General features: G+C 38.2%; 1 long non-coding RNA gene across 1 annotated transcript in view; it reads right to left on the bottom strand.

Annotated features, from left to right (window-relative positions):
- The window catches only part of LOC309843933, a 248714-nt gene extending 223691 nt beyond the window's left edge, over window positions 1–25023 (bottom strand). The window contains exons 1-2 of the long non-coding RNA XR_014300420.1: window positions 24761–25023; window positions 6683–6784 (exon numbers count right to left, since the gene is read on the bottom strand). This is a non-coding gene — a long non-coding RNA (uncharacterized lncRNA). The remainder of the gene's footprint in view (window positions 1–6682; window positions 6785–24760) is intronic.
- Between the last annotated feature and the right edge of the window lie 1782 nt (window positions 25024–26805).

The raw sequence follows: 26805 nt of genomic DNA, 5'->3' as shown, positions 1-26805 counted from the left end.
TTCAACTTTCAAAACATGTACTTAGACATCAAACTTCATCAAAGTCAGAGAACTTTCAAATCCAAAAAATCAGTCTACAGTGCTCGCTATGAATTGGTAGACATTACCAACAGAATAACGCATTCCACTATTAGTTGTGAGAAGCAATAGTTTTTAGTTATTACTTGGGAAAACTCTATGATGGACATTTGGTCATGCGTGCAATTCAACCCCCCCCAACATACACAAAATAACATCTGCACTTAGAATAATTCTCAATAAATGGCTCTCATTTAGACTTTTCACTAATTATGGCTGTTAACAATCATGTGATTAAGAAGAAAAATTAGCAGAATTCCACACAGCATTTTTAGCCTCATAAATTTGAAATGAGAGAATTTTCAACCATATTGCTGTTAATATTTAACCTGCTCACACCTGGTATAACAGTCCAGGCAACATTTAAGCAGCACACTTGGAGTTATTAATACCAGCTTTGACTAGACCCAATATAATAACTTACTATTGTTCATATTTGCTGAAATAGAAAAAAAATTAATCAAGTGACAAATATATAACTGTGCTATTATGCTTCCATGAAAGATATTTCCATGGATATTGAAAATATTGAATAGAAAAGCTATAATTTGGGGCTTAGGTTTAAAGCTAAATATGAAATTCGAAGTAAAAGCGCAAATAAATGATTAGTAACCCATTATATATTAACTACCAAGAAATACATCCGTTAAAGCTCATACATTTCATTCCTAGCAAAGTCCTAATCAGATTTAATTAACTCTTATTTTAGAAATTTCTAACAAACTTGGTTAACTAGTTTACTGCCTAAAAGCAAATTAGAAGTAATAAGCTGGCTGCAGACAGGACCTCATTTTGAGACACGCACATTAACGGCAGCAAGCTGTGATGACAGATAAAAAAGAACGTGAGAGAAAAAATGCTTTAGAAAGCAGAAATCAGAGCTCCAAAAGCAGACCAGTCTGTAGCCATTTAGTGTGAAGTAAGCAACCTTCTTTAGTTCACTAGCCTCTCTGATGGAGGCACTAACCTCTGATGATTATATCATCACCAAACAGTTAAATATAGTAACAGTATATGAAATTAATTTTTAAAATATTTTAATAGAGTTAAAATTGGTTAATAGTTACGATCCATTCTTTACAAATCTTCTTTATGCTGTTTGTTTTCTAATAATGAATGTTCTCCCACAAAAATAAAACTTATTCATAAGTAATAATGTATCTCTTCAAAGACTTCATGATTTCAAATAAAGTACTTGTTCATTGACCCTCAGATGATCTCTTTGTATTATTCAGAACTCCTTAACTTCTACCTAACATCACAGTTATTTGTGTAGAATTGTTTTAGCTTGTTAGATTATTAGCTACTTGAAGATAGAGAATAAAAAATCAGACCCTCTAAATGCGCCTGTGTGACTCTGTCAGTTAACCAACCAACTTTTGAATTCGGCTCTGGTCATGATCTCAGGGGTCCAGTCCTGCATGGAGCTCTGCACTTGGTGCGAGCCTACATGATATTCTCTCCCTCTCTCTCTCTCTCTCTGCTCCTCCCCCCAGCTCACACGCTCTCTCTCAAATAAATAAATCTTTTTTAAAAAATCAGACCCTCCAGGCGCCTGGGTGGCTCAGTCAGTTAAGCATCCGCTTTTGGCTCAGGTCATGATCCTGGGATGGAGTTCCACATCGGGCTCCTTGCTCAGCAGGGAGCCTGCTTTTCCCTCCGCCCCTCCCCCTGCTTGTGCTCGCGCGCTCTCTCTCTCTGACAAATAAATAAAATCTCTAAAAAAGAAATCAGACCCTGTAATTCATCTTTGTATCATGAGCCCTCCAACACATTCTATAGCACCTACGATGCAGAAAGTGCTCAATAAAGAAAAAGAGACACTTACGTCCCTTATCCTTTTAGTCACAATAAATAGTGTCAAAAGCTACATTTCGATAACACTGTAAAAAGTAAAATCACTTAAAGAAATTAATATATTTAATCTCAAATTCAAGTTTACTGAGAGAAAATCAGTTCAAACAGGCGAATGAAGAAAAGTATAAATTACTGAATATCCTTAAGGAATTGTAGTGTAGACAGAGCTATTGCCACTTATTAATAAATTTTCAAAATGTACAGATTGACATTTTTTGTTAATATCATATGTCATAATAATTTTATGGTCTCAAGTAGATTGCAATTTGCATTTCATGTTGAGAAAATGCTTTAAAACAAAGTAGTTTTATGGTACTATGCTCCCTTGCTAAATATTTTTAAATCCCTAATTAATGGGGTCCAAAATAAATTATTTTGCCCTATATATATCATAAAGCCATGAGTCTTCATTCTCTAAGGCAATTTCTATTTAGTTTATTTTATATTCAAGAAATTATTAAGCAGAATATTTAAACTTTTGAGAGACATATATATAAATATGTCCTAACTCCTATCTTATAACACTTCTTTTTGAAGAATATTTTCATTTTCACTATATTATATTCATGGTCAGGTTTAAGGCTCAATCACAATACATTTGACATAACAGGATTTATTCAGAAATAAATTAAAAGTTGAACATCCTAAATTTCATAAAGATAACATTTCTGATAAATTATCAAGCATTTTTTGATGCTTGTAGTAAAATGCTATAAAGAGAGAGAGATTAGATTTTAGTTAACAAGAGAATGCCATCTGACTGTAGTGTGCAACTTTGATATCTCGGTGTAGTTTTGGGGTTATAGGAAAGGAGATGATTTCTGAACAGACAAATCCTCAGGATTCAATCACACTGGAAGATTAGAGGTTTCCTGTGTATAATAGGAAGTTTTTTTTCATATATGAAGGAGGGACAACTGGTAAACATAATAAACATTCTAGTGTAATTCATGGAGGAAAGTAGATAGCAAGATGTACAAATGTCAGAGCTGAATCAGTTTGATAAGCAAATAGCCAATCACTTGTTATTACTTTTTTTGCTTGTTAAATCCAATAAGCTCTTTTATTAATGTAACAATATAGGTGATCCTGTTTTAAAAGATAATTATTTGAACAGGGCATTCACTCACTCATTCAATATTCAGTGCCTAAAATGTGCCAGTCGTCTGTGCCAGAAGTAGAAATACGAATATGACATTCTTTCCCTTACAAACTGTACTGTCATCCATGGGGAAAAAAATAGTTGAAAGCTGGACTTTATTAAAATTCAAAGTTTCTGCTCTGCAGAAGATAAGGTCAAGAGAATGAGAAAACAAGCCACAGACTTGGAGAAAATATTTGCAAAACACACATCTAATAAAGGGTTATTATCTAAAATATACAAAGAATTCTTGAAACTCAACAATAAGAAAATGAACAACCTGATTAAAAAATGAGCAAAAAAACTGAACAGATACCTCACCAAAGAAATATGCCAATGGCAAATAAGAAACATATGAAAAGATGCTCAACATAATATGGCATTAGGAAAACGCAAATTTCAACAACACTGAACTACCACCGCATACCTATTAAAATGGCTGCAATACAAAACAGTGACAACACCAAATGCTAGCAAGGATGTGGAGCAATAGCCTTCCCCAAATGCAAGTCAGCTGCCTGTCACTTGAAAGGCCAATCCTCAAGAGACAGGTTTTGCCTGGAAAGGAATAGGAGCTTTATTCAGGAGGCTAGCCACCTGCAGAGACAGACTCTTCTCCAAAGGCCAACTCCGAGTTTTCTGCCTGGCGCAGAGATTTTTAAAGAGGCTTAATCAGTTAAGGAGTGCAGTGGTCTGTGACATTTCTTGATTACATTCTGACTTGATGATGCCAGGTCCAGATTTATCACAGTGCTCAGAGGTTGTGTAAGAAGTTCTAGTGCCTTGGTACCCAAGGGCTGTGCAAGAGTACTCTGTTCTTTCTGCAAAGGAGGGCAAGTTCTATAGACGTGCAAAGGAAGGTCAGTGAAGTCACCTGTGTGACTTTAAAAAAGAAAAACATTTTGGAAGAGATTTCTGGGCTAATCAGAAAGCTAAAGTAGCTTCAAACAAACCTGCTGGCCTCTGTGGCCTTGGAATGTTCTGGTCCTTCATTCCCCAAGGCCAGCTGTCTACAAATCTCAAAGAAAGTAAATTAGTTCTGTTACAGATCAAGGGTCTTAAGTCAGCAAGCAAGGAGTGTGTTAACTTGAAGCAAGTTAACCCATAAGACCAGTTAGAGTGCTGTTACAAAAGGAATTCTCATTCACTGCAGGTAGAAATGCAAAATGGTACAGACCGTTTGGCAATTTCTTACAGAACTAAGCATATTCCCACCATGTGATCCGGCAATTATACTCCTTGGTCTTCATGCAGATGAACTGAAAAATCATGTCTGCATAAAAACCTGCACACAGATTTAGAGGGGTTTACTCATAATTGCTGACACTTGAAAGCAACTGAACTATTCTTCAGTAGGTAAATGAGTAAATTGTGACACACCTAGGCAATGGAATATTATCCAACACTAAAACTAAAAGTTTTCAAGCCATGAAAAGACATAGAGGAAACTTCAACGCATATTACTAAGTGAACTACATATTGCATGATTCCAACTCTGTGACATTCTGGAAAAGGCAAAACCATGGAGACCATGAAAAGATCAGTGGTTGCCAGCGGCTATGTGGGAGAGAAGGATGAACCGGCAGGGCAGATCTTTAGGGAAATAAACCTATTCTGTATATTACAGTTGTGCATATTTAACATTATAGATCTGTCAAGACACACTGAATGTACAACACCAAGAGTGAACTCTAAGATAAACTATGGACCTTGGTGATAATGATCTGTTAGTGTAGGTTTATGGATTATAAGAAATGTGCCCCTCTGGAGAATGCGGGTGTTGACAGTTTTGGTTTTAAAAATATCATGTTTACACTAATCAAAAGAAGGATGAGTGACAATATTAGAATTAGACAAGATAGGATTTCAAAGCAAAGGAGTTTAGCAGGGCTAAAGAAAAAGTCATTTCATAATGGTAAAGGGGCCAATTAATCAAGAGGAGATAAGAAGGTTAAACATTTGTATACATAAAAGCAAAGCATCAAACTACATGAGGCAAAAACTGATAGAACTGCAAAAAGAAAGAAATCCAAAATTTTAGTTAGACATCTTACCACCCATCTTCAATCACTGATAGAACAAGTGGTCTGAAAAACAGTAAAGACATAGAAGATTTGAACAGCACTGTCACACTTGATCTAACTGACATTTATAAAGCACTCCAGTCAACATCAACAGAATATGCACTCTTTTCAAGTGTACACAGAACATGTACCTAGAGGAAATATATTCTAGTTTGAGGAGAGTTGCATTTTTCTGCATGTGTATGTAGTATGATTATTTGTGCTGCTACGACACAAAGTGAGGTCAAGAGAGGGTTACGCAGAGAGAAGTCAGAGGTCGGAGCTTGATTCGGAAACAATGGCCAAGGAACTTTATGAAGCCAGAAAAATTTAATACCCAATTTCAAGTTATCTGTGTTGTATATGCCCCTTCCCTACACTATGTAACCCCAAATCTCAGTGAATTTTTTGTATTCACAGCTGTCTCTGGTGAGCAGGAGGAGGACAAGCAGGGCATAAAATAGAGAAGGAAATGCTCCCACATCTGACTTGAAGCCAGGGCAGAGATAAAGCAGTCTCAAGACTCAGAGTAATGGGAATTCAACAAAAGCAGGAAACTGGAGTCAGAAGTGACTAGCACAAATATATTTGCCGAAATCCTGAGGGCATTGGACTTGCCATAAAACATAGTTGCAGAGTTTGACCTGACCCTATCCCATCCTGAGGCTGAGGAGCAGGGTGACCCCAGTGAACATCTGTGTTACATTTTTTTCTCCCCCCACCCATCACCCTAAGAGAAAAGAAACAGTATAAATTTAACTTCTGTTATGAATGATTCCAAAGCCCTCCACCTAGAAGGCGAAAGTGGCTACGAATAGTTTTTAAATAACGATTCCATTATCTACCAATCACCCAGTTTAATTTGAGCATAGTATCTCAAGAGCTACAGCAACAAGCTGATGCCAGCAATAAGATAAAAATGAGAAGCGATGCAGGATGTGTGCAGGGAGGGAGAGCAGACATGTAGACAAGGACTTACTTTTCAAAAGTGTGCCTGGGAGGTAAAACCCAGGTGTTTATGTCTCTCTGTCCCCATATATTTAACATGTTTCAAATGATAGTATATAAGAACAGAGAAATGCTAATCGAACTTTTTGGCTAATATAGGCAGAAGGTAAAAGAAAACACGAGTTTTAGATAGTTATAGTGAATTCAAACTGTTTTAAAACATCTTCATAGAAGGGGAGGGTTTGGGGACTCAGTCACCTAGAGAGTTCAAGGAAGATCTTTGATCTAAATTCTCTGCATTTGAATTTTTGAGAGATGCCAAATCTTGGTACCACTTGTCACATCCTACGAATCAATTTTCTTGGTGCGAACTACAAAGTTCCTTGGCCTCGTTCCTTGGACCGTGAGGCTGCCCTGCAAAGAACATCTGCATCATCCAAGACCTCCATGATTAGCAGCTACAGTGGGACAGAGGTGACCGTGAACCCAGCTCCCAGAGCGGGAAGGATCTTTCAACAGTCTGAAATCAGCATGCAACACTCTTCTATGCCCAGATCTTACTCCAAAAGGTGGTGACATTTCCTAGATTACTCACATTTGTTCCTCTGGAACCGGACATCATGCTCCAGAGCTTAAGAAGGCACTTCATATAGTTGTAGAATCGGACTGAGGCCACACTCAAAGAGTATGAGCACGTCTGAAACACAACAACAACAAATGTTTATGATCTTCGTCATGACTGAAGCGCCAACCGCTGCCGGGTGGTAATAAATCAGATGTCCTCTGAGAGATGGAGTTGTGATCTTTCCCAGCTATCAAAGCAGGTTAAGTCTTTAAGCTCCAGAGATATATGGTCAGGAAGGGTAGTTAAGGTTACAGAGATGTAGGAAAAGCATTTGTGAGGGTTTTTTTCAGCACAGTTTGTAACAAAGTTCAAATTGTAGGCCAACCTGTGAGGTAAGCAGACAGTTTTACATATGACCTCCTTTCTCTTTCTGTGCCTTTTTATCATCCTTTCCCAGCACTGACCCCCTATTCTCCTATTTCGCTACAGCCCTCCTCCTCCCCATTCCTCGGCCTTCGCCTAAATAAGCCAGAGCCACACAGCCAGCAACCAGATGATACTAAACATTTCCTATTTTAAGAGAGCAGTTTGGTGAGCATATTTTTAGCAAGGTGTTATGACTGCTAAGAACTTCATGTGTTACCCCTCTCAAATGTCTCTGCAGTGGGAGAGTGTCTTTGCAGTGGGGAAAAACCATTTTTATCTTAATTCAAGAGAATGCATGAAAATGGTGGTATTTGAGCAATCAATAAATGTGGATTTAAAAAAAATTTAAAGAGGAAAGCCATGTAGTAAGGATTTTATTCAATATAAAACATTTTTGTTTTCATTGAAACTAAGTAGGAGGAAAAGAAAAGCAATTTGTTTGATGTGGTTCTTTCTACTGGCCTTAAGAAATTTGATTCAGAAGAGCATTTTCAGTGGAACAGTAAGAAATCTAAATCAAATGTATAGTAATATCACTCTGAGTTTTACTCCATCTCTATGAAAACTGCACAGAAGCTTGTGTATGTGTCTTCCTTATTCAACATTCACAGAAAATATAAATCACAATGTGTCTTGAAAAAAAAAAAAACAAAAACCTAAAGCAGACATGCCAGAGGATTCTCAATTTCCCCTTTGCTTTCAATTGTGGCTTTATCTCCCATTTTCCTCTCCCACCCACACTTTTTTTTCTTTTACTTTTTGCATTACATCACCTACCCCTGAACCTTAACTAACCAACAGACCACAAGGCTTACAAAAACACAGCTCTGAGGAATTACAACTCTGACTGTTATCAGACAGGATGGCACCAAAAATCCTGAGCCAAAAACATGAAAACCAGAACAATCTCTAACAGCAAGTTTCATAGCAATTAAAGATAAAATTGCTACCTTCGCCAAACCACAAAGATACATATTTCCCTCACCTCCTTACCCTGTAAAAGTTTAACTCTGATTCAACTGCTGTCCATCAACTAAAGAAAGTTTTTAAAGTCTATTTAATTTTATTAATTTGGGTCCTCTCTCTTTTCTTTTGGATTAGTTTGGCCAGTGTTTATCGATCTTACTGATTCTTTCAAAAAACCAGCTTCTAGTTTCATTTATGCATTCTACTGTATCTCTAGTGTCTATCTCATTGATCTTTGCTCTAATCTTGATTATTTCCCTTCTTGTGTGTGGATTTGGCTTAATTTGTTGTTGATTCTCCAGTTCTTTAAGGTTTAAAGGCAACTGGTGTGTTCTGGATTTTTCAGTTTTTTTGAGGGAGGCTTAGATGGTTATGTATTTCCCTCTTAGAACCGCCTTTGCTGTATCCCATAGGTTTTGGAACAAAGTGTCTTCATTCTCATTGGTTTCCATGAATTGTTTAAGTTCTTTGATTTCCTGGTTGAGCCAAACATTTTTAAGCAAGGTGGTCTTTAGCTTCCAGGTGTTTGAATTCCTTCCAAACTTTTTCTTGTGGTTGAGCTCCAGTTTTAAGGCTCTGTGATGTGAGAATATGCAGGGAATAATCTCAATCTTTTGGTATCAGTTGAGCCCTGATTTGTGATCCAGTATATGGTCTTTTTTTGGTGTCAGTTGAGCTCTGGTTTGTGACCCAGTATATGGTCTATTCTTTTTTTTTTTTTTTAATATTTTATTTATTCATTTGACAGAATGAATGAGAGAGCACAAGCAAGCAAAGCAGCAGAGGGAGAGGAAGAAGTAGGCTCCCTGCTGAGCAGGGAGCCTGATGCAGGGTTCTATCCCAGGACCCTGGGATCATGACCCGAGCTGAAGGCAGAGGCTTAACCCACTGAGCCACCCAGGTGCCCCATGTGGTCTATCCTTTTGTATCAACAGGGATGGGACTGGAAGAGATTACACTGAGTGAAATAAGTCAAGCAGAGAGAGTCAATTATCATACAGTTTCACTTATTTGTGGAGCATAAGAAATAACATGGAGGACATGGGGAGATGGAGAGGAGAAGGGAGTTGGGGGAAATTGGGGAGACAAAACATGAGACACTGTGGACTCTGAGAAATAAACAGGGCTTTGGAGGGGAGGGAGGTGGGAGGTTGGGTGAGCCTGCTGGTGGGTATTATGGAGGGTCTGTACTGCATGGAGCACTGGGTGTGGTGCATAAACAATGAATTCTGGAACACTGAAAAGAAATTTTAAAAATAAATAAATAAATTTTTTAAAAGTCTATTTGAATACTTAATTTCTTTTGTAAGTCTTCATGTGAATGTTAACATTTAAATATAAGCTTCTGTGCACTGAGTAATAAAAAGTCACATACAGGGACGCCTGGGTGGCTCAGTTGGTTAAGCGACTGCCTTCAGCTCAGGTCATGATCCCGGCATCCTGGGATCGAGTCCCACATCTAGCTCCTTGCTCGGCGGGGAGCCTGCTTCTCCCTCTGCCTCTGCCTGCCATTCTGTCTGCCTGTGCTCGCTCTCTCTCCCTCTCTCTCTGACAAATAAATAAATAAAATCTTTAAAAAAAAAAAAAGTCACATACATAGCAGGTTTTCTCAAGAATGCTTGAGACCCACTTCATTACTCCCTGGGGTCAAGATATCAGGTGGGGCAGCAGGGTTTGACTAAGGTGTATCTGCTCATAAGCAGGTAGATTAATTTCTCTCCTTCATCTGATTCCTCTTTCCCCAGTTGCCTTATCTTTGCAGCCCAAGATTATATCAAAAGGTAATTTGCTATGGACTCTTTGAGATCATTTATAAACCACTCCCAGACATAACAGATCTACAAAACCTCCTGCTTAAAACAGAGCAATCAATCTGCTTATTCTTAAGCTATGACCAGTTGCTGAATCTGCATGCATGACATAATTTTTTGCTTGTTAAAACTCCCTACTTTATTTTGATGGATTCACAGATTCATGGAGTTGAAAAGGAGACTATGAAAGTCATCATTCATTCCAGCAGTGCTACTTCCCTCAGAATATATGCAGCAATAATAGCATCTTTCCACTGCAGAATATGTTTTACAATTTACAAAATATATACAAATGCACTCTCTCTGGTGTATGAACCCAGACATAGAGAGACATCCAGTCTCTCCTTAAATACTACCTATAATGGTGGGCTCATTATGTTTAAAGCTGTCTACTTCTCTGAATGGGAATTATGCCAGACAGGAAGAGTAAATGTAGTTCCTTCTACTGATAGCTGGGCCTCGGTTGTTCCAATCTGTCACCTGCACAACTGCAGGAAATCCAGTTTTCCCAGAAAATTCCTGGGACTATGTGCTGCGGTCCTTGCTCTGGGATGTTTCCATAGCAGTTCCAGACCATTTCTACCAACACTCTACTCTAACCTCAAACTCTGCCCCCTCACTGTCAACAATGGAACTGGATGCCTTCCCTACAGGGTCAGCCTAGAAACCTGTGCTTGCTTACAAATAACACGTTTCTGTGTTTTATTATTCCTGTTATTTATTGTATTATTATTCCTGGTCTCTCAGAGAACTTGCGGCAAGATTGCTTAGACACAGAAGTGTTACAGCAGAATGGTTCTTTTGATTCACACACGCAATCCCTTTTCCCTTAGGACACTCACAAACAGCCAGAATGGCGGGTCAAGACAAAATACAAGATTACCACCAATGGAGAAACTAGGCTTGTCATTGCTTTCCAGCATGCGGACCCAGTTACTGCACCTGGCCACACTCTTTTTTAACGAGCTATTCTCTCGAGGGGCCAACTTTCTCTTTTCTTGTAATCTGACTTCCACAGAGCCACGTCTATCAGTAATATTTTTTAAATATGTTTGAATCCTGGTTTTGGACAGACTTAAATGGATGAGGATAATTGGATACTCAGCGGTAGAATCGCTGTTTGGATTGGTCATGAGAAATCCCAGTGTCTGCCAGGCCAAGACTCCTTTATACATTTCTTCCAAAATAAAAAATTCTAAAAAATTAAACTAAACTTTAAGAAATTCGACATCTTATTACCTCTTTCCCTTCCTTTCATTTGAGGTTTGCCCTCTGGAGAAGACTTCCTCCTTTTCAAAGTCTATTTAGATCTTAGATACCTAAGATCACGTACTCCTTTCCAGCCAAAAATACCAATTCCTTCCCATTTCTTATAGGCAATTGTAGTGGATCATTAATCAGGCTAGATCAGCTTCGTTTGCTAAGGTAACTTTTAAAATGCAGAGCTCCAGGGGCAGTCAGTAAAGCAACTGGCTCTTGATTTCACCTCAGGTCATGATCTCAGGGTTGTGAGATTGAGCCCCACATTGGGCTCCATCCATGCTGAGTCTAGAGTCTGCTTAGGATTTTTCTCTTTTTCCCTCTCCCTCTGCCCCTCCCCACACTTCTCTCTCTCTCTCTCTGACTCTCTAAAAAGATCAAATAAAAAGTAACATGCAGGAGCTCCAGCTGAAGTCCAACTGCAATTAGGTAGAGTTGGATGTGTCCCTCCCTTAATCTGGGTACCATATTTCTATCAAAAAGTCCTAAAATGGTTTCTCCTGCCTAACTTTCAATAGTAGGCAGATACTGAACTAATACTTTTGAACTTCACAAAGGTTAAACTCACCCTAATCAAACCATACCACTCTTAACATAGTTCTAGTCAAAGTTACCAATGACATTCATTTGCTGAATCTAGTGACCACAGGCAAGACTCCTACATCCAGCGGCTCACTGGCCAACCCCACTCCCGGGTACCTCAGACTTAACATATTCAAAACGTGGAATTTAAGAAACAATACACATGAACAATAAAAAAGGGCGGGGCAAGAAAGAAAGAAAAAGGAAAAAAGGAAGAGGGAGGGAAGCAAGCAAACCATAACAGACTCCCAAGAGAGAACAAACTGTGGGTTGCTGGAGGGGAGGTGGGAAGGGGATGGGCTAAATGGGTGATGGGCATTCAGAAGGGCACTTGTGATGAGCACTGGGTGCTATATGTAAGTGTTGAATCCAATTTTAGCATTTATTAACTAACTAGTATTTAAATAAAAACTTGAAATTTTTTAAAAAGTGAAGCTATCGTTTCCTCTGCTAATATGCCTCACCCACAGTCCTCGTCACCAGAACCTCTCAGTTATTCATAACGTCTTCTTTCCGGTTGCTCAGGCCAAACACCTTGGTGTTATCCTTCAGTGTTTGTTTGTTTGTTTGTTTGTTTTTGTTTGTTGTTTATTCATTTGACAGACAGAGATCACAAGTAGGCAGAGAGGCAGGCAGAGAGAGAGAGAGGAAGGGAAGCAGGCTCCCTGCTGAGCAGAGAGCCCAACTCCAGGCTTGATCCCAGGACCCTGAGATCATGACCTGAGCCAAAGGCAGAGGCTTCAACCCACTGAGCCACCCAGATGCCCCTCAGTGTTTTGTTTTGTTTTGTTTTTTCACACATCTTGTCGAATTCAACAGCAAATTTGGTCAGTTCTTCTTCTTAAATATATCCAGAATTTTTGCAAGCACATCTTATATTCCCTCTAGCCTTGCTATGATTCAAACCACCTCTCACCTGGCTTTGTACAGTGGCATCCTAACTGGTCTCCATGCTTGTCAACATGGTAGCCAAAGGGATCCTGTTAAAACACAAGCCAGCTCATGGCACTCTTTTCAATATCCTCTGACCGCTTGGCATCTCTTTCCAAGTAAAAGCCAAAAAAATTTTACAATTGCCTACCTAGCCTGGCAAGCCCTGCCTTCCCCTTCCTTCTCACCGCTCTTCCCTTACTCTCTCTGCTCTGGCCACCCTGGCCTCCTTGCATCCCTGAACACACCAGGAACACTCCAGGCTCAGGCCTCCTGGAATTTTCCTTCCAGAGATAGCCACAGATACTATTTCCTCACGTCCTTTAAGTTGCCATTCAAGTATCATGTTGTTTAAAAAAAAGAGAGAGAGAGAGAGAGAAAGAAAGAAAGTGAGCAAGTAGAAGGAAGGAAAGAAACGGAGTTCTAAAGGACCACTACTAAAAATTGTTTCCAAAAACAGGCAAAACTCAATTGTTTTTCTACCATAAAACCCATGAGGATGTTTTGGTATTTCAGGATGAGAAGTATTTTTTAGAATTTTTTAGGATTCTAATAAAAAAAAATAGCCCCAAGCATGTTTGATTTTAAACTTTTTATTTTTGTGATGGCATTCCTGTAAATCTAAAGTTTATCTTTTCTAAAGTGTTCTTTTAGGTGATTTTATTGGCCTAGATTCCCTCATTAGATGCCCACTCTGCACCTTTGGAGGTTACACCCTTGCCCAGTGCTGTCCAGCTCTTCCTGCCTCCAGACCTTTATGCACCCTAGTACCTCCACTGACATCTTCCTTATCCACATTCATATTGTTGCAATTCTTCATATACTCTGTGGCCCAGGTCTGATGCTACTTCCTCCATGAAGCAAGCTTTCCTCTGATCTCTGCTGCAAAAAGCACCTCTACTTTCTGAGAACTCAAAGCGTTAATTTGTACTTCTTAATGTATCTGTTCTTGTGTGTATTCTTTTTATGGGACTATGTGCCCTAAATGCGTATTAAGTGTTTCTTGACACTATAAGCTATATTTTATTTGTTATTTTATTCCCTGTAGGACTTAGAAGTACCTTACATAAAGTGTAATTTCAATAAAATGTTCGTTGAATAGCTAGCTAAAAATGGGATGATTAAGAAGTACATTAAGACACATTCTTAAACTGCCCCTTTTAAATTATTGTTTTTAAGTAGACTTATTTAAGTAAAGGTATCATTATTACCTTAAATAATAATATTAATGACAATAGTACGGGAATTGCCTCCAATCATTTTGAAGTCATTATTTAAAATGTTTTCATTATTAAAAAAAATCTACTACTAATATTTTGGGGGGCTTTTTATTTTCAGGTGTGGTTGCAAATATATAAAACATATATTAAATGTTTCATATGTCTGTATATATTGCATATGGATTTATATGAATAAATATTCAAAGACGTTCATCCTCCACAAAGAACATGCACATATGCACAAGTTGTATTTTCTATGTAGTCTTGTGTTTGTGTATTTGTGTATCACATAACTTTTCAAGTAGGACTATTGATCGAAAATGGGAGTAACTAATATAAAAACCCCTAGGCATTTCCAAGGACCAGAAATCTTTGAAGTATTCCAGCAAGAACATATTGACCTCTTTTGGGAAAAGGATTGTGTGCGGCAATCAGACATGACTATCTAATGTTGAAGATCAAAGGGTATTGACTGAAATCTGCAGTTGCCATAGCTACTGAGCCCTGTGAATTTACTATAGTTCTCTTATTACAAGCACAAGATTTATAGTTAAGACCCGCTTTATTGACTGGAGAGGTTATCTGTTCACTAAATCTGGGAGTTTACTGTAATGATTTTCGGCCCACATTGTTTCGCTAAATTGAATTTGATTCAGTGAAATTAAAATTAAAATACAGTGTTCTCAAGGCACACATTCATAATCTGCTCAAACTCCACCAATCTTTTTAGGATATGAAAATATTCAGAGCAATTCCTATCTTAGAGGAAAAGAGGTTTATGAAGCACTTTTTCATGGGGCAAGTTCTCAGTTGACTGTAGCACCTGAAACAGATGTTCAGTGGGGAGGCTGACAAGTAGAACCAAGCCAGCACATCTCAAATGGCCTCCCACGAAATAGCTTAATGCCTTCTCCCTGGTGACACCAAGTGGATTTCTGAAGCTAGGTTTTGAATCCTAAAATCTAAGTCATCAAAGTATGTCTGGTTATCTGAAGCCACTTTCTGAAAGGTTCCTTCAAATGAGGATTTTTAACATAATCCTACATTTGGCTGCCTTTTCTATAATTGATGTGGTTCTCAATTTATTTGGTCTATTATTCTAAAAACAATTTAATATATTCATCTAATTTCTGAATAGATATTTGCCTGTTGGGTCACTGTTCCCAAGGAGCTCTTTTCATAACTAACTGAGTGGTTGACCAGAGGACAAATGGAGAAGAAGCCAGTCAGTCGCTGATGTTGCTGAAACCCGTCAATAACTCTCCAGCTACTTGCTGTGGGAGTAACTGAAATCACTCCAAATGACAGTTGCCTTTACAGGCATAAATGTGCCCTTCTGTTGATCTCCTAGGGCCTTAGGAGAAAGAATCTCCAAAACCTTTCTTGTTATTATTCTGGAAATAAAATATGCAACAAGAAGAGCGCCTACATGGAAGTCCAAAAGTGTGATCCTAGCAACCCTGTGAATTTTTGGTCAAAGCAGTGAGCTTCAGTTTCTTCCACGAGGAAGCAGAAAAATGAACAGTTTCTACCTTGTGGTGTTTTGTAAAGATAGAATAAATTATATGAGGTGCAGAGCTAAGTGACTAACGCATAAGCGCTCAGCAAAGTTAGGTTATTTTTAGGACATACTACTCTGCTAAAACGTTTTTAAAACTAAGAAGAGAAAGGAAATATGAAGAAAAAATTCTTGTGATTCCAACTATCATTTTTAGAAGATACAAGGGGTCACTTCTAAATTTATTGTACAATCCCCTCTTTCCCTCTGATAAGCAACACACTTTAAATGTGTTCTTAGGAACCATTAATCTCTTGGGAAATGCCACCATTCTACTGTAGAACTTAACAGAAATACTTCACGGTAGTTAGAGACAGTGACTACTTGTCCAAATTCAGATCCTTTAGGAGAAAATGAAACACTGGAGCACAGTTTTTGGCATTTCATTACAACTAAAGTTTACTTCTGTTGCTCAATTGGAAAACAAAAACAAAACAAAACAAGCAACAAAACCCAGAACTTTCTCGTCTATTTTTAAGCTTTTTCCTGGGGAGCCATCAGCAGCCTTAAAAAGAAAAAGAAGAAGGGGCAGTAAAGCGCACTGGAACTCCAAGGCTGGGGATCGTGACCATGGTTTTTTTTACTAATACTGATCTAAGTCTACATCCTCTTAACTAGATAAAATATAAATATAGGAAGTATGTTGGTAAGGAATCAAGTTTTTTGTTTGACCTACAAAAGCATCACACCTTCATTTCCTTGGCTCCAAACATTCTCTCTGTTCATCAGCAAAGAGGAACATAAGATGACATGTAGCTATGTGATTTTTTAAAAATGAGAATCTGTTAATATCCATTTGGTGCATAACTCAATTATCTATATCTGCTTAAAATACTGCAGGGTATGATGATCAAATAGAAATCAAGTGGGGGAAGTAGTACATGGAAAATTTCCATTTTCTCAGGCTAAGGGGATTCACTCAATTGCTCACTCATCCTTAAGTCAATAATTCTTTACTCTTGCTCAGGTGATTTACAGTCTTCAGGTTATGCATTCTAGAACACAGTGAGCAAATCCCTTGTGTGCTTTCCCAAGACTTCCTATTTAGGTTTTCATCTGCACCTGTTACCTCTGCATCAAACCCAGGGAAAAGCCAAACTGCAGTTTTCATACCAAGTATACCTATAGAAATCAAGAAAACACATGAAAAAAAAAAAGTTGCTATTGTAATATGCAGAAGTGAGAGCATTCATTCTGTTCTACTGAGCATTAATGTTTCTCAGTTGTTCTTATTCTGAAACAGCTTCGTTGTAATTTGGCAAGACTGAGGTATGTGGGAGTTTTTTTTCTGGTTGGCCCATGGACAATTTTTATATGAGATAGAACAATAATTGCTGGCCAGAGTATTAAGGCCCAGAAGATAACTAAATAATGCAAAAGGAACAAAGTGGGATCTACAAGCTGTCTTACTACTTCCCAGTATCTTGCTCTGCAGAGAACTCAGATGGCTACTCAATGGTTTTATTGTGTAATCTTGCTGTGAACAACATATAAACTATAATTTAACTGGGGGTTTTAATCTAAACAAATAAAAATTTTAAAAGAATTAAACTATGATGTAGCTTCCAAATCTTCCAAGTTAGTTATACTGGAATAAATGTGTCTTCTCTGAAGTGCTATAACTTGGGTCTGTGAGTCCCAGCCACAAAGAGAGTTAGGTTTTTATGTCTTCTCCTCTTACATTAAAATGGAATGTATTGGTGACCCCAGAGTTTGTGTGCATTGACTTATCAGGAAATGCCTTCTAAGTAAGTTCAGACATTTCCTAAGTAACCTTGTAAGGTTATCAGTGATTTCACATATTAAGACTTCCCCAAATTTGTACTCTTTTTAATTCTAATTTTATACATTTATACATGCTTATCATAGAGTAAGATTTAAATTCTTTTCCTTCCCTGAAAACAGAATTGAAACTGCAGCATAGAGATTCCAGTGATCAAAAAATAACCCTGGAGAAACCAAAGCAGAAAGAATTGAAAGTGAACACTTCCAGCAAATATCTTCTTTGAGACCTAAAGTTTAAAAATACTGCCAGAAGTATTTCTTTCAGATTGTTTAGATAATCAAACAAGGCCTTATCGAGAAAAATAAAAATGAGATGAGAACATTCCCATAAATGGCTCAAATGGATCCAAAATGAGAAAGATTGAAAATACTTCATTAATGGTGCACATGGGTGGCTCAGTCAGTTAAGCATCTGCCTTCAGCTCAAGTCATGATCCCAGGTTCCCGGCATAGAGCCCCGAGTTGGGCTCCCTGCTCAGTGGGGAGCCTGCTTCTCCCTCTCCCTTTGCCTGCCTGTCTGCCTGTTTGTGCTCTCTCTCTCTCTGTCAAATAACCAACCAAACAAACAAAAAACCTTTAAAAAAAAAGAAGAAGAAAATCATTCATTAATATATTGTTTTAGAGTAGTCATTTTTCTATTGAAACTGAATTCAAGGATATAAAGAGTTAATAAGACTGTTCATATATATACATATACATATGTACACATATATTAAGCCACCCGTAAGCTATATACTGAAAGGAACTGAATTGTAAAGAGGGGTGAGCTCTTCCTCCTGGATCTGGTTAGTTATACTTTCATCCATAGGTGGAACTGCCACGTCTAGGCATGGTTAAGCAGAGTATCTTGCCTCCCAAAGGCCAGGGAGAGGGGAGACTTGATATGCTGGGGAAGGAGAAGTCCACAAAATTTTAGAAATCTCCTGAACCTCTTGAAGGACTGGAATCTAGAGCAGCTTCAAATGCAGAAATAGTTCCTCTCAATTGCCACTGATGCTACCCCACAAGTTCGTCGAGGTTCAGGATGATCAGTGCTGAGTTGGAAGGCAAGGAAAGATCTCTTGCAGTCCTAATGGTGCTTAGATCCAAAGTCTTACCAGAGACATGCCTGTAATACACAGAGAACAGATTTTGCCCTGAGGACGTTTCACACAAGAGGTGAACTGAACTTAACAAAGTTGTAACCCAGCCTCAGATCTAGGTCAACTTCTGGCTGGATCAAAAAAAAAAAAAAAAAAAAAACCATTCTCTGTCTCTAAGTATCTGACAAAGGAAAAAGAAGGACCTCTCTGGAGAAAAGATTTCTTCTATGTATCTATGCATCTATGGGCCTTTCAAACACAGTGTCTGCCATACCATTTAAAAATTATGATAGTTTTTTAGGACAGTATGACCCATAATTGAGATCTTAAAAAGAAGTTTATCAAAGCAAAACCACAGATTGAATGTAAAAATTAACCTATAAGGATTTTTAAATAGTTTTAAAAAAAATTAGAGGAAAAGATGGGGAACTTCAGCAGAGAAATGAGGACTCCATAAGGAAACAAATGGAAATTCTAGAAGTAAAAATACAATACCTGAATGATTTGTTGGATGGGCTTAACAGTCTGTATTCAGTAAAAGAAACAATTAGAAAACTCATAGACAGGTCAATAGAAATAATATTAACTGAACCACAAAGTTGAAAAAAGAACTTCAGAGACCTATGGGACAATAATTAGTGGTCTTATAGGTGTTTAATTAGAATACGAGATAGAGAAAAGAGAAAATCAGGCTAAATAATTATTTGAAGAGATTATTGCTGAGATTTTTTTTTTTTTCAAAAGCAATGAAAGATCAAGCCACTGCAAAACTGAAGAAGAACTTGGGATAAATGCTAGGAAAACCATTCCTAGGTATATAACAGCCACAGTCCTTAAAACAAAAAACAGAAAATCTTAAAAAAAAAAAAAAAAAGTGACATCGGGGTGCCTGGGTGGCTCAGTGGGTTAAAGCCTCTGCCTTCAGCTCAGGTCATGATCCCAAAGTCCTGGGATTGAGCCCCACATCGGGCTCTCTGCTTAGCGGGAAGCCTGCTTCTCCCTCTCTCTCTCTCTGCCTGCCTCTCTGCCTACTTGCGATCTCTGTCAAATAAATAAATAAAATCTTTTAAAAAAAAAAAGCATCAAAATATCACAGTACATTTAGAGAAACAATGATAAGAATTAGAGCTGACTACTCATCAGAAATAATGGAAACTAGAAGAAACTGGATTGATATCATAAAGTGCTGTAAGGGGGGGAAATAGCAATCTAAAATTCCAGACTTCATAAAAACATCCTTCAAAATTGAAAGTGGAATGAAGAGATTTTCAGAGGAACAAAATCTGAGGCAATTTGTCACCAGCACATGTGCACTACAAAAAATACTAAAGGAATTTGAGGGAAAAGGGAATTATTCCAGATGTAAGCCTTGAACTTCAGAGAGGAAGGAACAGCCCCAGAAATAATACAATGCTATTTTTAATTTAAAATAATCATTTTTTTTTGTTGTTAAAGCAATAGCAGGTATGTATTATGGGGTTTATAAGATAGATGTACAGAAGTATATGAAATGAAATTATTTGCCGACACAAGTAACAGAGAAACAAATAATTCCATTATGGTGATTCATAGCTAGACATAATTGTGCTTTTAGTTATTCTGTTGACAAATTGACTTTTCAAACATACAGGAATTCATGTGCCAAAATTTTGCCACACAAATAATATGGGATTTGAACTGTCTTAGAAAATTATGAAACTGTACCCCAGTCTGTTGTTACACTAATGGCTGTGCCGTCTTCCAAACAGTTCATAGGTTTCTTAGGTTCATTGGTTGGTAGGGGGAGAGATGTAAATGAGGTGACAGCTAAGAAAGGGGTGTAACTTGGAAGACCTCAACAGTCGGACTGGGCAGTTGAGGGCTCCTGAGAGCCCTGGATTTGGGATGTGGCAGGACCAGATATGTGTTTTGTGAAGCTGATGAAATTTACAGTCACCTCTTGAGTGTGAAGGAAGGCCACCACTTTCCTCAAGAGTTTCCCCCAACATTCCAATTCTTTGAATGGTAGGCATTCATTTTTATAAACCCAATTTCCCTTCATTTATTCATAATTATCATGCACTGGTCCATTCAAACCTCATAAACATTTTTTTTTTAAACCCACATGGTTGTCCTTATACCAAAAACTTCCATTCGAAACTCAGACTGAGTTTCCAAGCTGAATGTTTTTTCTGTTTACATTACCTACTTCTATAAAAAGTTATAGAGTTCCTTTTCTTTCAGAGACGTATTTAGTCATTTAACCTTTTGAGTTTTATATGTCTTTGATATCATCAATGTCTATTGTGATTATTTCATATGTGTGGTGATTTCCTTAGAGATTTGAGGTCTCCTTTGCGCTTTCTCTCTCCATCTAACTCCTTCTTCTCGCCCCTGCCTGTTTACCTTGGGTTGTTGAGTACTTCTCTTCTGTAGGTTTCTGTGGCTCTTCCTGTATCATCCCGTGCTTATTCTTTTCTTCTTTCTCCCTCAGTTTCCCTTGGTTACAATATCCTTTCTCAGCCATTAAAGCTTTCTTCTTATATAGACTCAAGCAAATCTGTTTCTTCTGAAACAAATATATCTACTCTCTTTTCCTTACCAAGAACTTCATATTTTATTAAATATTTTTAAATGATTTTATTTTATTAAATATTCTTTAAAAATAGCTTTTATTTTATTTTATTAAATATTCTTAAAAAACAGCTTTCCAGTATATCTCAGATGCCTCTAGACTTTCTCCTCTGACAAGACTACATGTCCCCGGCACAGGCCACACATTTCTTTTTTATTACCATGGCACTTTATGCTTGGTCAGGTTTCTCAGAGTGGCAGGTGTGAAAGGAACTATATGAATTTGACCCAATTTACTATCCTTAAATTGTAGTCTGGAATGCCTAAAAGCCCCCAACGTCTCTGAGACCAAAATTGTTTTCACAGTACTAAGACATTACTTGCTTTCACATTCCTCTTCTCCCATGAATGTACAGGGAGGTCCCTGAGGCCACTTGACATGTGGTGACATCATTGCTGTACTGGCTAATGGACTGGGTACATGTGTATTCTTGTTTAATCTCTAAAATTTTCAAAGGTAGTAGGCTTAGGGTATAAACACTTGTGTTTTCAGATATTTATTTATCTATTCCTCAGTATTTCTAGTACTCTCTTGCTAGCTATCTTCCGTTAGAGCTGTTAGGATCTTTGTAAACCCTTTAATCAGTAAATTATCATGTATGGAATTCTAAAGTTCTTCCTGTCCCTATGTGGAAACACAATGACAAGTACATACATTTTATGGTCTTGTTTTGCAATGATATTTCAAAATTGTTTTCAAAAGCTTTCTAAACTTTTAAGTTTATTTAATGGTGTTTTAAGACTCAAAAATATTTTATTATAAAATAAAAATATTCCATTTTTCTTCTATTTCAGAATGGATCAGTGGCTTAAGCGGTGGAGATTAAAAGATAAAGTTTCTCAAGCCACAGCTGTATTGCCTATGATTAAAAGATGCTGACAATTATGAAACTGACATTGGAGAGTTAGTTCCCAGACACACAGAAGGGAAGAAAACACTCCAGAGAGGTTGAGGAAAGTGTAATTAAGGGGAAAAAAATAATAATAATAATAACAAAAGCTATCTTTATCACAGCTCTGTAGATGTTGATAATTTACCTTTATGTATCATATGCAACACTGCGTTTAAAAAAATTTTTTTAGAGAGAGAGAGAAAGCGAAAGCACAGGAGCACATAAGCATGGGTAGGGAGGGGCAGAGGGAGAGAGAGAATCTTTAAGCAGACTCCACACGTTAAGCATGGAGCCTGACGCAGGAGTGGAACTCTTGACCTGAGGTCATAACCTGAGCCGGAATCCAGAGTTCAGACGCTCAACTGAGCCACCCAGGCACAGCAACACTGCTTTTTTTTTTTAAGATTTTATTTATTTATTTGATAGACAGAGATTACAAGTAGTCAGAGAGGCAGGCAGGGAGAGAGAGGAGGAAGCAGTCTCCCTGATGAGCAGAGAGCCCAATGTGGGGCTCCATCCCAGGATCCTGGGATCATGACCGGAGCTGAAGGCAGAGGCTTTAACCTACTGAGTCAGCCAGGCGCCCCACAACACTGCATTTTTAAATGGCATTGTGGTGCCCACAGGGTCATTTTCAAACCAAATATTTAGAGTTTAAAGGAAAAGCAATTACATATTTTAAATGCCCAAACCCAAAATCAATACATTTGTAAAATACTGTAGAAATGAATTAGTAGAGAATTAAATTCATCTGGAGCAATGGCTCTCAAACTTTCTTTAGTGGGCATTTCAAACACTTGGATGGCTCTTTTGGGGGCAGGTTGCAGGGCTCCAGCTTAAGACTTACTGATTCAGTGTGTCTGAGGTGGGACTGGAGAGTTTGTTTACCAGTTGGTTCCCAAGAGAAGCTGAAGCTCTGGTCTGAGAATCACAATCTGGGAATCACCAATCTAGAGCAATGATTCTCAAATTTCAACGTGCAAAAAAAAATTTTTTTTTGATTAATTAATTAATTTTAAAAATCCTTGGAGAATTTAAGCCAAGTCCTGGGTTCCTGCCACCCCCTACTCTAGAGAATGATTGAATAGGTCTGAGTAGATCTGAAAAGGTTACAAATTTCAGAAGCTCCCCAGGTGATTCTCATGACAACACACAAAGGACTTTGCTTCAGGTATTTAAAAAGCTCCGCAGGTGATTTAAACATTCACTCAGGGCTAAGAACCAAGGCTTTGGCACTTTCAAATGATCTGGCAGTACTTCTAAATGATTTGGCAATACTTCTAAGCATTCCACATTTTTTCTATCCTTCCCCTCCACATCTGGAGCAGTTGGTCTGAGGCCCCCCCACAGACCACAGCCCGACAGTATATCTGCCCTACAACCTCCTCTTCCCACCCCCACCTCAACAACCACATCCATCTCCCCACTATTGGTTTGTAGGCATCTGATCCATGCTAAACCATAAAGCTTGGGAGTTATTAGCAACTCTTGCCTACCCTGTGAACGAACCTTTTGTGCAAAAAACAAAAACAACAACAACAACAGCAACAAAACAAAGGTAAGGAACAGAAGAATAAAGATGTCCCACAACAAAGTGAAAATACGAGTTTTAGAATCCCTGGATACAGTTGTTACTGAGGCATGGGTATAATCTGGTCTATTTCTGATGAGACATCACATAGCTTCCCCCCAAAATCTATACTTTTTGTTTTTGTTTTTATTTTTATTTTTGTTATTCTCATTTGATTTAGAGATCTCTAACTTGCAGTCAAGAATTTAATGACATTATAGAAACACATGTAACCCCTCATTGACAAGTCCCAATCCCCAGGACAGCATTTAAAGGAGGGCAGATATTTCGTGGATTAAAAAAATGAGGCCCTGAATGGGTTAAGAAACTTGCCTGAGGTCACACAGAAAGATAGGGCCAAAAGCAGAAATGAAAATAGTTAATTGGTATCTTTTTCTCACACTCCATAGCCTCTCCAAGCATGAATTTGATTTACCTAAAACTTTCAAAGGCAACTTAGTAGCTTCTTCAAAAGTAGTGTGCATAGAAATCCTAAGCCAAACATTGTGTTCACAAATGAGAATTTCCAATGATTATTTAGTTATTGCCAATCTAATGAATTAGACAATACGTTTGGGCTTGGCAGACAGCGCTCTCTAGGATCTGTCCTTCTTGATTTCCACCAGGAAAAGTCAAGTGCACTAATGGCTTTCTGGAGAAAGCGTCCCTGACCTATTGAATAGTGTACCCAAGTGTACGGTTAATGTCTATGGAATCCACCAGCTGGTCACAATCCTTGCTGAACCACAGCTCAGGCACATGCCTTGACTTTTATGGCACTTGAATAATGATATTCTACTTTAAAGAGTGTAAGGGGTTTTAAAAATTCTGGTCTTATACCAAGTTTTTCCACTTCATGTAAAAGGGATTCTTTACCCCTATCTGTACGAAAGGGTAGAAAGAAACCATAAAGAAAGACAAAAGAAATTCTCCTCGTCTATACTTTTTCTATCTTCAAACATGACCTACTGTGTGAGATGTTGGACTTATTCAAATGACCCCATCAGAATTTTCAGTTGCCAAAGCTGTCTTCTGAAAGCTGAACTTCTGTTATAAAAGAGATGTATAGGAAAATGAATGGATTCTATAAAGTTACTAGTCATTTTCATTAATCTAAGTTTTCCAGATGAAATCTCAAAAACCCTTAGAAAAATGTGCTGTAAGAAAAATCCCACAGTGATTTTAAAATGAATACGCTGAGCCGGGGTGGCTCAGTGGCTCAGTTAATTCAGCATCTGCCTTCTGCTCAGGTCATGACCTCAGAGTCCTGGAATGGAGCCCCGCGTCGGGCTCCCTGCTCAGTGGGAAATCTGCCCTCTCCAAAACAAATAAATAAAATATTTATAAATAAAGAAATAACATGAATACAAACACAAATTCCCGCAATCATATACCTCACACACAGAAAGAACCTCCAGAATGATGAACTTTAGTGTAGGCAGCTCAAAAAACTGGGTGGTATGTGTAGATTGGAGTTTGTCGGTTATAGAGAGAACTAGAAGCTTTCCCAGGGTGGGGGCAGCAGGGGGTTGCATGCCTCAGGCCCATATTCCTGGCTCTTGGCAGCCTGCTTCACTGGCTGTTACATGGAGACACCAGCTCTCCGCCACATGGGCCTCTTGTCTGGGCTGCTCACAACTGGCACCTTGTTCCCCTCAGGGCAAAAGTTTTAAGAAAGAACAAGAATGCACCCCCAAGCAGGAAGCTGCAGTCTTTGTGTTCCCAGTGTTGGGAACAAAGTCCTATCCCGTCTGCCCTATTCTCCTCAAGAGAAGGGCCTCACTCTGAATGCAGCCTGTTCCAGAAGAGGAAACGACACAGGTGTGCAAACACCAGGAATTAGAGGTCACTGAAGCTCTCTTAGAAGCCGCCTATCCTAGAGTTCTTATTATTCTAATAGTTGAGGAAACTGAGGTGTAGAGATAAAGAACTTGCCCAAGTTCATCTGGCTGTTCTGTGATGCAAAAGAAATTCATTCCCAGGCTACTGGAGCTCAGAGGTCGAGTTCTTGATCAATATGCAATAGAAAAGAAATGCAATTTAAGAAATTAACCTGTTTGATGCTAGCCCCTTTAGCTGACCATTTCCCCTTCCGCAGGAAAAGATGAACACCAATGAACGGCGGTACAGATTTATCAAATGTACTGCACTATTTAGATATGCAGACCTGCACTGCTGCTTTCAATATATTTTTATACAGTTCAGTACCTAGCAATTCGCTCAAGTCATCGCTCCTTCAGGTCTGTTATATGAGTTGATAAAACAAGAAATGATTGACACATGTATTTGTATGTTTTTATGGACTGGGAAGTATGTATTTGGCTTAGGGTTATTATGAAAGGAGAATATAGGATTTTGCACAGGGTTAGCTTTAATAGAGAATGGTTACAAACACCCAGCCCCAACCTAGGTGTTGCACTACCGTTGAAGAGCACAAGTTTTTTAATCTCAAAAAGAAAGCAAACGCAGAACTCTTAAGAGGCTGTGACACCATAGTCGTTTATATAGGAGATACTGATAACCTGATATTTCTTATATAGGTTGAAATGCTCACCACGAGTGCAATGTGTCCAGAGAGCAAGTAAAGAAAGGACTTCCTAGGTGCAAGTTTTATCACAATACAGGAGTTGCCAATGGGAGAACCAGAGAGGCCTTCCGACCGCTGCGTTATCAGTTCAGTCAAGCCCTCTATGCAAACCCAATGGTCTGCATCCCAGTCAGCATAGCAGAATTATCCAACTGTCTTCTCTCTCCCCACTGAATGTGTCACAGCTGAACCAATACATCGCGGCTTTCATCTTTATATATCACTCCTGTGGAGAAAACTTCAGCATTACCTACAGTCTTAGGATACTCACCTGCATTTCTTTAACACCAAACACATTGAAAGCTCTTTTAATAACTGTTTAAGAACTGCCCTGCGATTTTATGAACACAGGGATGGTTTGAGCTTTGGATTTTTCATCTTTATATTGATTGCAACCAGCTGGTAACATAAGTGACAAAATTTGGAGAGACAGGTTGTCTTGTTCACACTGTACTTCATTCAGCAAAAAGAGAAAAAGGTATATCAGTTTTTTAAGATGAGGATTCCTTATGGGATTTCCAGATCATGAGCATCTAAACGTTGAGGGTTATTCTTTAAATCACACTTTTGTTTTTCACGTATTCATGAAGCTGTCTGAAAATCCAATTTGTGCTGAAGAATATTCTCATCATAGAAATTAGATAAAAATATTTTTCATACTTGTGAATCTAGGTGTATTTAATGACCCCTCATGGACGACTAATGAGGTGAAGGAGAAAAAAATGTATTTCTCTTTAGAGAATGATACTAATATTAGTAAAGAACTTGATGTGATTGTACCTCTTGTTATAATCCACTTTTCTGTATTTGCAACACACTGCTGTATCTAATGCACCAAGTACCATTATTTGGAAAACTGTGTTATTTATT

This window comes from Mustela nivalis (genome assembly GCF_964662115.1).
Source record: "Mustela nivalis genome assembly, chromosome: 11".
Classification (NCBI taxonomy): domain Eukaryota; kingdom Metazoa; phylum Chordata; class Mammalia; order Carnivora; family Mustelidae; genus Mustela; species Mustela nivalis.
The sequence above is the reverse complement of the archived record's forward strand: the minus strand, read 5'-3'. Positions and strand labels throughout refer to the sequence as shown.